The 11,333-nt window shown below is 49.8% G+C and overlaps 1 protein-coding gene across 2 annotated transcripts in view; it reads right to left on the reverse strand.

Annotated features, from left to right (window-relative positions):
• The window catches only part of ABCC5 (ATP binding cassette subfamily C member 5), a 79,243-nt gene extending 68,459 nt beyond the window's left edge, over positions 1 to 10,784 (reverse strand). Inside the window, exons 1-2 of one of the 2 annotated variants that reach the window (XM_039487246.1) lie at positions 10,674 to 10,784; positions 8,257 to 8,532 (exon numbers count right to left, since the gene is read on the reverse strand). The gene's annotated coding sequence lies outside the window, so the exon portion shown is untranslated. Of the gene's footprint in view, positions 1 to 8,256; positions 8,533 to 9,868; positions 9,932 to 10,673 lie in introns of those variants that run through there. The other variant, XM_039487247.1, reaches the window with a different exon arrangement.
• Positions 10,785 to 11,333: the final 549 nt, after the last annotated feature.

Genomic DNA, 11,333 nt, shown 5'->3' on the forward strand with positions numbered 1-11,333 from the left:
AGCTTTGTAAAACAACTGCACAAAAATAGAATTGGGCGGCAGTTTTAATGTTGTCCAGAGCCAAGCAATATCAGCTACACAAAGAGGAGGAGATGTGACAGTGGGTTAGTTCGATAGTTTCCCTCTGCTGCACGACTAGCTGCAAATTCTGTGTAAGGCCTTAAATGGACATGAGTTAGAGGCCATGCTCCTAGTCCAAGGAAATTTGTCCACAAAGGAGAAACAATGTAATTTAACTCAGTGTGGGCTGATTGACAGGGTCCATCAAGAGACCTAGTTTTGGAATAGCAGGCGATGCTGCAGGATAGTAGAGATGTATAATGAAGCACTTCTAGTGCTTACCTAGTCTATAAGCGTTGCCACCAGTCTCAGCCTCACCCCATCTCTCCACATCCTGCAAGACTAGCCAGTAGGATGCTCAATCCCCAGATTTCATTCAGGTAGGACAATGCACGAGAACCCATCTTGCCTGGGAACTTTAAAAGCTGGACGGCAGCTGCATTCTGCTTAGTTTTTTGTTCTTGTGCAACTCAGTGTTCAGTGAGTTACTTGTTGTCCCTCCCGCCCCCCCGCCCCCCATGAGCACAGTCCACAGGGGATATTACTCTGCCACAGCAGCTCCCAGATAGGGAATTCAAGCTGCAGAGGCTCATGTACAGTTCTGGAGGCCCCAGGTTCACGGCCGGCAACACGGCTTGTGCATTCACTTCCTCCCTGAGTGGTGCGTTCAGCCACAACACAAGTGACAGGATTGAGAAATTAATGTCCTTTTCCTTGAGTCAACCAGGAGTCCTATGACCATCTGTCTGGCCTGAGGCACCCTAGTTCCCACCAGCTCCAATACGAAGCACAAGCCCTGGGGAGAGCCGAAGGGACTGCAATCATCAGCTTGTTCCCGGTATTTTTAAATCCACTTTATAGTGGCTGATCTTTTATTAGAACTGAACGTTCAGTTCCTGACCCTTCTGATTCCACAGGAGATTCCTCAGAGCTTCTGCTACGAGTTAGATTCTGCTCACTGATAGTGGGGTGCCCGACCAGTCTCTCAGCCCCCAAGAACCAGTCCTGGCTATCATGCAACTTGTTTCAGGACCAACACTCAGTAAATTGTAACAGCACACTAGGGACTTGATGTTCTTTTGGACTCTCACCCATGGCAGATGTGCCAATGCCAGAACACCAGCCTGATTTACACAGATATCAACAGGTCCTGTAACTGAAGCACAGCACTGGAAAGGATGTGTGTGCTCTGTGTAGGCTGGGCTGGATTTGTCAAGTGACAGAGAAGTCACTTCTGCTTTCCTACAAGCTGGGGAGGTTAACAGCTAGGGAGAACCTTGTGACAAGAAGTCATTACAAAGGTGACAGTTTTGTCATGGCAAGAAGTGGGGAAAGTCACAATTTTAAGAGAAACTGTGGCACATACTGTACTCATGAGCCATTTGCAATGGGAAATGAGAAGAGTTACCAACACACTTTACAAGTGTTTTATGCTATTAACATTTAATTAACCATTTCAAATTCTTGAAAATCCAGATTCTGCTACACTGGCCATCTCAGAGGCTCAAAACTGGGATCTGAGCTCTCTCTGCAGAGGGCCCATCGGATGCAGAAAATCTTCTGTAAGAGATTAGGATGACCATGGATCTCATTGCTTTCAGAACAGAGTGCAAGAGACTGCCCTTCCCCATAACCTTCTCACAGTAAGAATATGTAAACATCAAACATGATTATGCACCACTCTCCCCAGCAGGGACAACAATCACTTTCACATACGCCACTCCAGTACCAAGGGGATGAGTGCAGGGCAGATGCAAAGTCCCAGTGGGGCCGGCAGAAAAAACAAAGTTTTATTTTTACACACACACGAATTTTCACAGCAAGCTAGTTTCCAATTTCATGCCAGGGTTAAGATCTTTCAGGAGCTCAGCTTTTTCCCCATGAGGGACCTGATGGTCCCTGCAACTTGCACCCCTTAGATGGGAAGTATTAACCACTACTATGCTAGCCACCTTGCAAGCTGGTGGGCTACACTGACTGAGATTTGCCCAAGCCCTTGTTAAGCCAAGTGTCGTGAGGAGGAAAGGGGATGGGATCAGATCGAAGCAATCTGCCCCTCAGCTCACAACTGGAAACCAACCCAGAACTCTTTAAACCAATAAAAGGTGGGGTAATTCCACTGATTTCCAAGGCCCTAGGTCCTATGAGGACACATGAGATCTAAATTATGCAGCAGGGACCCCAAATAGTGCATCACTGCTTCCTCCAAGCCCTTTCTCCTTCACCGACACCCCCATCTAATCCAGTCAGGGCTCTGTGTGTAACTGATATATTCCAATATTAATTTTTTTTATGCTTCTCCCGATGTTCAACGTTCCTTATGCGGCAGATCAATGTAACTATGCTGTATAAGGTGTGGGCTGGGAACGGTTTGGACATGGAGCAGTTGGGGTTTTTGACACTCATGAGGATATGGAGGCTTGTTTTAGTGTCCAAGAGGGGTCTGATGCTTTTGGAACTGGGGAGAGGATCTATCCCCTCTTTCTCTCTCTTTCGAGCGGTAGCAGAGGAACGAAAACTTGAAGGGGGGAGTTTGAATTCCTTGTTCCACAGCCCAGCAGCTTGCTGCTTCACTGCGTACCTCCCCTGACATCTGCCCCTACATGAAAAACTGACACGCACGTACATTAGCTGGATGTTTATGCAAAAGTGATCAGCCATGTAAAATAGTTCATGCTAGCACTCAGACTGTCATCATGTTTCAGAATTAAACCACCACTGGAACGAACTGGGCAGCTCACACCTTTTCAGAGCTGCAGACTCAGGCAAACATCACAGCATTAGTTTAGTATCTTCCCAGCCATAAAGGCCAAGGATCACTACTTTTGCTTAAATGAAAGCGAAGCTTCTGAGGCAAAGTTATGTGGCAATTTAAAAATAATCCACAATTTTGCAGCAATGCAAGTCACAATCACATTATGCACAAGGCTCTGCTTACCTCATATTACAGGGATATTTCTTTATGCTTATTCATTTCTCTGTGCCTTTTGGTTTTAGCCAAGCGCAGAAGTCTCACAAGAGGCTATACTCACTGTATCAATCAGGTCAGTGTTAGAAAGCTTTAGTATTGTGAGATTTCCAGTTGAAAGTGAATATGTAAAGGGAACCTCACTATTACAGTCGCCCCTGTTCTATTGTTTAGGTCAGGCAGTAAGGAACATGGCAGTGTTTTCCATCTAACTTTACCTTGCCTCAAAAGCCCTTTCCTTATTGTGGAAGAGATAATGCACTGGTTAAATCCAGCAGCCACAAGTCTGAAACTATTTTTGACTAGGATCAGATTTAATGGAATCAGAAGGTCAACTATTGCAAAGTCAAGAGTACAATTAAATATAGGGAACAAGCCCAGAGCAGTTAATCTGTACAAAGTGTGGGACTGTGATCTCTTTAGAAAACCTGATAACTTCAAGGACAAAACATATGTTAAACAGCAGCAGTGGAACAGCCTCTTAGCAATAGCTGACCCTGTATTTAATAGTGCTCATGCCAGATCCAGGGTGACTGCTAAATTAGAAGTCCGTTCCATAGTTAGAGTTTGATGTCTGCACGTTCTTGCAAATAAGGAATGGACAAGAGTTAAGGCTTAGCCACCTCTAGCTGTTGGTTAGTAAATGAACAGAATTACAGTCTAACAAGGCTAAAGCAAAAAGGGACAGATATGCTGGTCTTGAAATTGGATTGGACACTTCAGATTCAAACCCTACCCCCTTCCCCCCCCCCCCCCCCCCCATGGTTCTGGGATGTGGAGTGGGATTTTTTGTTTGGGACACATATCTAGCACTCAGAAAACATAGGGCACACCTCCCCCCCGATCTGCCTATGTTTTTTCACTTGGCAAATTTACATTACAAGGACAAAGGTTATGTCGAGGGACAGGTCCCAAGAGACCATGTTCCTGGATTTGTTTTCAACTCTGTATTCTGGCAGGTTGTATTTGCACTGGAACCAGACAGGGCCCAAAAAAACAATTCCAGCCTAGGTGACTCCCTCCCTATTGCCAAATACAAGCCTGGCTGCTATTAGTTGAGAACTAGTCTCTAGATGGAGGAGCAGTTGGAATCCTTGGCCAGAGATAATGCTACAAAAGACTCTTCCTTTCCACTGACTCCTGAGGTGCCTACAATCTCAGTCCTGCTGCCTGGTGCTCCTCATACTCTTGTTCCAGCAGGGCCAGAAGACAAGAGTCCCGGGTTAGACAAGTCGGGGGTGTTCATGCTTCTGGAGGCGCACAGGGACAGTCGAAGCAGCAGCTAGTTTACTTAGCTAGGTAATGTCAGCACGTGGTTTTGTAACCGAAAGCTGCTTTCCTCAAATCAGCAGAATCACTTCACCGGGCCCCATCAATGTGATGGAGCAGGGGTTCCCAAACGTCATTGTAGCACAACCCCCTTCTGACAAAAAAATTACACCACCATCCCAGGAGTGGGGAATGAAGCCTGAGCCCTGCTGCCCCAGGTGTGTGGGGGTGGGAGGGCAGCAAGGGCAAAGCCAAAGTTCAAACCCCACTGGGCTTGTAACCTGAGCCCCACCACCCAGGGTGGAAGCCAAAGCCCAAGCCCCACTGCCCAGGGCTGAAGCCCTGGGGTCCCAACCCACTTTGAGAATTGCTGTGATAGACATTCTAGAAAAACACTAATAAAAATACAGATTTAACAAAACCAGCCCCATGGGACAGTGTGTGTAGGGAAAGGACATCCCCCATTCTCCCTCCCTGGCAGGGTTATTTTCAAATTTAGAAAGATAAAGGACAAAAAAATAGTCAAGAATTAAAGTGACCGTTGGCTAATATAGATGGGCCTGTTTTTTCCTCGCCAACTGCAGGATCAGGGCCTAAACCTCATATCCTCGATTTGGTATGAAATCAGCCATTTTTTGCATTATTTTTAAAGTTACTCTAGATACTTCAGTGCATACAGAGTTTATTTAATTGTTCCTCTTTGCTGCCGTTTTAACCCTTTGTCACTTTCCTAGGAAGATGAACCCTCCAGCCCCTTTTCACCTTAGGGTTGCCAACTTTCTAATCGTACAAAACCAAACACTCTTGTGCCACCCCCAGTCTCACTCCTTTCCTGAGGCCATGCCTCTGCCCCACCCCTTCTTCAAGGCCCCACCCCCTGCTCACTCCATCCCCCTCCCTCCCTCGCTCTCTCCCCCACGCTCACTCAGCTGGGGCAGGTGGTTGGGATGCGGCAGGGGGTGAGGACTCCAGCTGAGAGTGCTGGCTGCAGGGTGGGCCCAGAAATGAGAGGTTCAGGGTATGGGAGTGGGCTCTGGGTTGGGGAAGGAGGTTGGGATGTGGGAGGGGGTGAGGACTCCATCGAAGCACATAGAGGGCTAAGGCCTTCGAACTAGCTTCTCCTCTCCGCTCTCACCACAGGCACCTTCCACCATTCCCACCCCCAAGGCTTTTGGTTGCAGCAGGGCTGTGATGTCACTGTGTGCCTGCTCAGAGCCTACCCCATGGGCAAGGGAGAAAGGGGCTTCCTGCCCCACACATCACAAAATGTGCCCTGTCCCATCTTCTGTGGGAAGCAGGGACCAGAATATGGGCCTTGCAGGAGGCAGATTCAGTGGACACAACAGGGTGGGCCCATTCGATCTGCCGGTCAAACTTCTGCAATAATTCTTATGCCTCCGTGCTCACCGGCACAGCAACATACCTCTTGAAAATCTGGCCCTGAGACCATTAATTTGTAATGAAAGAGGTGCCAGGGCTCAAGCATTTTTTACTTTCATAACTGATGCAGCAAGCCCAGAGGTGCCGGGGCTCGGAGCTGCCAGGCCCAGAGGTGCCGGGGCTCGGAGCTGCCAGGCCCAGAGGTGCCGGGGCTCGGAGCTGGCACAAATTAAGCCCTGCCTGAGCTTCATGGGCAAGTGCTCAGCACCTGGCAGCTCCCACTGTGACACTTAAGGCCAGATTTTTCAAGAGAGCGCGGCACCTCACGTGTACCCAATATGCTGAGTCTTTGCAAAAAATCCAGACACTTCTTTAGGTAGAGAGGAAAAAAAACAGGCTCTTTTGAAACTCGAATCCCAATTGTGATGCTGAGCCCTTCTGAAAACTCAGGCCTGTTTTTACAGCAACCACCAGGAAAAACCTCTAGCTAGTGCAGGACGCAGCAGCAGCTGCCTCCTTCCCAGGCTGAGCAGCCAGGACAGCCCTACACCTGCCTTGCACTCGTCACTGGCAACGCCTGAAGTGCAGCATGATTTTTAGCCTGGCCTGATTCACTTTGGAGACCACAAGAACATTTTGCTGGGCCGCCCACTGACCAGCCCCTGAGTTCTGAGTAGAGGAGCGGCAGAGCCCCAAACCCCCTATCAGATAGCACTGGTGCGTTACCCTCAGTGGGTGGTTCAGCTGGTATGTCTACACTGCAATTAGAAACCTGCAGTTGGCCCATGCCAGCTGATGCCAGCTAAGGGGCTGTTTAATTGCAGTGTAGACGTTCAGGCTCAAGCTGCAGCTTGAGTTCTGGGACCCTCCCACCGCACAGAATCCTGGAGGGGGGGGTCACAAGGTTATTTTAGGGGGAGGGGGTCACAGTATTGTCGCCACCCTTCCTTGTGCGCTGCCTTCAGAGATGGGCAGCCAGAGAGCAGCGGCTATTGGCTGGGTGCCCAGCTGTGAAGGCAGCGCCGCGCCAGCAGTAGTTTTGAAGTAAGAGTAGCAGTACTGCAACCCCTCCCCCCACCATCACAATAACCTTGCACCCCCCCCCCCCAACTCCTTTTTGGGTCAGGACTCCTACAATGACAACACTGTGAAATTGCAGATTTAACTCACTGAAACCATGAAATTTACGATTTTTAAAATCCTATGACCATGACATTGACCAAAATGGACTGTGAATTTGACGGGGCCCTACTCATAATTTACCAAGGCTGCCAGTTCACGGGGACACCAATGAAACCAGACAGCCCCTTCTGCCAGTCTCTCGTGCTGACCCACTCACTGGGAGTCCCGAGCATGTCTGGGCTCTCCGTGCGCCACTGCCTCACTACAAACATCACACAATGGAGCGGGGTGGGTGCTTGCAGAGACACCTCAAAATCCCAGAGCCAGCCCTGAGAGCAATGCTTCTGCTCTGGAGGACTGAAGTTAGTACAGCCTCGCCAGGCTGGCCCAGCCGCTTAACTGTGCTCTTGTACCTCCTAGGGATCCAGGGGCTTCCGTTTCCCCAGTCTGGTAACTCAGCTGCAGGAACAGGTCACCCCAGGTATCCCTGCTTGGCATGAGACAGACTTAGGAGCCCCATCACACCGTGCAGAGTAACAGAAGTGCCCCATGGAGCAATCCCAGTAACTGGGAGGAGAACCTGATGGGGTTGTATAGGAGGATCACAGACATTGTCAGGCGTGTCAGTTGGTGGCATTGGCTAAGAGGCAATACATGAATTCATAATTACAAAGAAAGATCACATGTGCCAGCTAGGGCTCCCCGCACTTTGCACCTTCACTCCCCCGCCCCCAATAATGGCTGCTTGGGAGGTGCAACCCTGAGCTCAGATTGGGTGAACGAGGGTTTGTTCTGCAGCATGCGAAGCTATCGGAGGGGTGTTTGAATCCCTGCAGTCTGGAAGTCACTGCTTCAGCCATCAGCTGTGTAAGTCAGTGGCTCTCAACCTATCCAAACTCCTGTGCCCCTTTCAGGAGCCTGATTTGTCTTGTGTACCCCCAAGTTTCACTTCAAAACTATTTACTTACAGAATCAGACATAAAAATACAAGTGTCACAGCACACTATTACTGACAAAAACTGCTGACTGTCTCATTTTTACCATACAATTATAAAAGAAATCAATTGGAAAATAAATATTATACTTCCATTTCAGTATAGAGTATACAGAGCAGTATAAACAAGTCATTGTATGAAACTTGAGTTTGTTCTGACTTCACTAGTGCTTTTTATGGAGCCTCTTGTAAAACTAGCTAAACTATGTACAACTATTTAGATGAGCTGATGTACCCCCGGAAGACCTAGGCGTATCCCTGACTGAAAACCACTGGTGCAAGTGACTCAGATGAGACTCATCTCAGCAGAAGCTTCTGCAGCTAGGCAGTTGCCTTGTGTTTGATCTGGGTAACTGCAGGGGCCAGAGCTTTTAGTGTTATCCTGAGCAGCCAGAAGGCTTCAGACCAGCCACCCATCTGGGATTGAGGGACACTAGCAAGTCAGCATGTGTTTGTTACTCACCAGCACGCCCTCTTCAAGGGGGGACAGGGACATTTCCTCTGGCCTGGTGACATTCCATTTAATAAACAGGGTTCCTCCTCACAGTAGAGTGGAAATTAACATGCCTCCCATTGCAATTGGTTAACTGCTCGGCAGCCGCGTTCCTCTGTGCTGCAGCCAGACACAGGTCACCCTCTCTCCAGGCAGGCACACTTGACAGCAGTGAAGTTAACAGCTGTGATGGTGCAAGCAGCGATGTGGCTCTGGGGATGGGGTGTCTGGACTGGCTCATCCTCCCTGTGCAGCAGAAAAGCAGAGAAATGGTCAGAAACTGTGACCTGAAAATATACATAGAACCACGGATACAGGATGCAATAGATTGGAAAATAGATGTGCAGGTGGAGGACCTGTCCATCCACCCTCTTTGAGAAGGGGAGCAGGTCAGATGATGGGCCACAAGGACTTGGAATGGAATAGTCCATGTGGTGCAAGGAACAGTCTCCCCCTACCCTCAAACTGGCAGGCAGCACAGAATTCTGAGTCTGCTACTGCATAGTCTAGTGGCTAGAGCACAGGACTGGGAATCAGGAGATGTGAGTTCTAGTCACAACTTGGCCAAGATTATGTGACCTTGGGCAACTCACAGGGCCGGCTCCAGGGTTTGCTGCCCCAAGCAGCAAAAAAAGCCGCCATCGCGATCTGCAGCAATTCAGCAGGAGGTCCTTCACTCCGACCTGGAGTGAGGGACCCTCCGCTGAATTGCCGGACTTGACGCCCCTCTCTGGAGTGGCCGCCCCAAGCACCTGCTTGCTAAGCTGGTGTCTGGAGCCGGCCCTGGTAACTCACTGTCTCCCTCTACTGCAGTTTCCCCAGCTGTGACACAGGAATAATACTTCAGCATGGCACTGTGGAACCCCCTAGAGGAAGCTTCTGGACAACTGGAAGGTACCTCCGGAGAGAGCCAGGGGGTTTCTTTGTTCAGCACAGTAGCTGCTCCCAGAGCACTGCCTCCATTGCTACTAACCTCCAGCAGCATGACAGTAACTCTGCTCAGGGCAGGGACAGGAAGAAACCAGGGCTGCATTAGCAACATTAATTTTAAATGATGCAAAAAACTTTACAGGAGAAGTGGTCCCGGGAAACCAGCAGGTACCATTATCCTGGAGCCCGGCTGGCATGGGGGTGGCCAAAGCTGAAGGTAAGATGGACAGCAGGCACTGCCATTCCTCCATGAGCGAAGGAGGCTCTGCCCCACTCTTGAACTGGAGCCAGGAACTCCTCCCTTTGCCAGCCCCCGCCACCCCTTAGGGTGGACCAGAGCCCAAGCCCACTCCCAGTGTCCAGCCCAGGGAAAGGGCTGGCCTACCATGCCACACCTGAGGAATGGGGGATCGGAAGAGATTCAGAGATTGTACAGAACTTTTACAATCATCTAGTTTGACCTCCTGCATAACACAGGCCAGACAGTTTCATCGGTAACGCCTCCATCCAGCCCATAGCTTCTGGCTGAGCTACTGCATCTCTTTCAGAGAGATCCGGTCTTGGTTTAAATACTGCCAATGCTGGAGAATCCAACACCTCCCTAGGTAAGTGGTTCCAACGGTCAATTACCCTCACTGTTAAGAGTACATACCTTAGTGCTAGCCGCTGCCCAGCCTCAGCTTCCAGCCACTGGATCTCAGAATGCCTTTTTCAGCTAGGTAAAGAGCATTCTGCGATCAGAAATCTTCTCCCCACCTAGGTGCTTGTTGCCCGATCAAGTCTATTAAATTTATCCCAGAGATAGTTGAAGCCTCTTTATTCTCTCATTACAAGGCACCTTCAGTAGGAATAATGCCTTTCATTTTCCATCTATTTACACTGAAAGCTCTTTGGGGCTGGGACCCTACCCTGCTATGTGTTTGTACAGCCCCTAGCCCAACGGCACCCCAATCCAGATGGGGGCCTCTTGTATGACTAGCACAGACTAACGGACCAGAAAGCCAGGTAGCCAAGGTGCTGTAGAATAAGGTGACTGCCTTGTGTGCCTCACAGGACCAGGAAACAAGAGATGGAAGAGCCCAATTAAGTCCCAGCTGGTCTCTCTCAGCCCAGGACATAGCTGGGGTTTTAATTTAAGATTGGGGGTGAGGAAAGAGAAACAGGACAAAAAGCAGAAGAGCAGCAAGATAGTCCTGGGGAAAACAGTGCCCCACATAGCTTGGGGGATGGAAGGGGTGGGGGAAAAGAGAGACAAAGGAGCAGCCCCATGCCTGTTTCTGTAATTCCAGGTACAACCCACGTACACCTCTGTCTTTGGGCTCATACCCAGACCTTTAAGAGATACAACACTCGCCACACAGCTGTGTGGCCAGGGCTGTCCTGCTGCCTCCACAAGCTACAGGGTAGCCACTTAAGGGAGCAGCAAGGAGTCACAGGACCATCCCTGGGAAACTTACTTTGTTTGGCTGCCAAAGGGAAGTATCTGCCTTTCCCCACTGCAGGCCTCTGAACTGCTGGGCTCCAGAGAACACATATCATGTTCTGTAAAGATTTATAACAGCCACCCCCCACCTATAGTCTCCCTAAGTTACTCTGTGCACTGGCCTTCTAAAGCATGTGTGGCTAGGTGCTGGAGCAGGGCTAATTGGCAGCACCTGTTCTCAGCTCCACACCTGACCAAAGTCCAGTCTGAGTCAGAGCTAGGGGAGCTTTTTAGTCCCCAGCTCTCTGCTCTCCTGGCCTCACAAGGGGCTGGGGGAGAGAATAAGGATATAACTTCACTGCAGTAATAGCCTGGGGTGGGACCAGGGTTGGCCAGCTCAGCTCAGCTCAGGTGTGAGTGGCTGCAAAGCTACACCTGAGCTACTGTGTCCTGACTCGCTAGTGTGTGTTGCTAGGACTTCTGAGGGCACAACCCATTGTCCTTAATGCTGCAGTGAGCTGAGTTGCTCCATGGTTCTTCCCCAGTGACGTGCACCTAGTGAGGAGCTGGGGAAGGGAGGGCACCCAGTGACTTGTAGGGGAGCTTGTCTGCCTGTCTGGGCACAAGGCAGGGAACTGTGGCAAGGCGTGAGAGGACCAGAGCACGCAGATGGCTTAGCCTGTGTATGTGCTGC

Source organism: Mauremys reevesii, linkage group 9 (assembly GCF_016161935.1).
Source record: "Mauremys reevesii isolate NIE-2019 linkage group 9, ASM1616193v1, whole genome shotgun sequence".
Classification (NCBI taxonomy): domain Eukaryota; kingdom Metazoa; phylum Chordata; order Testudines; family Geoemydidae; genus Mauremys; species Mauremys reevesii.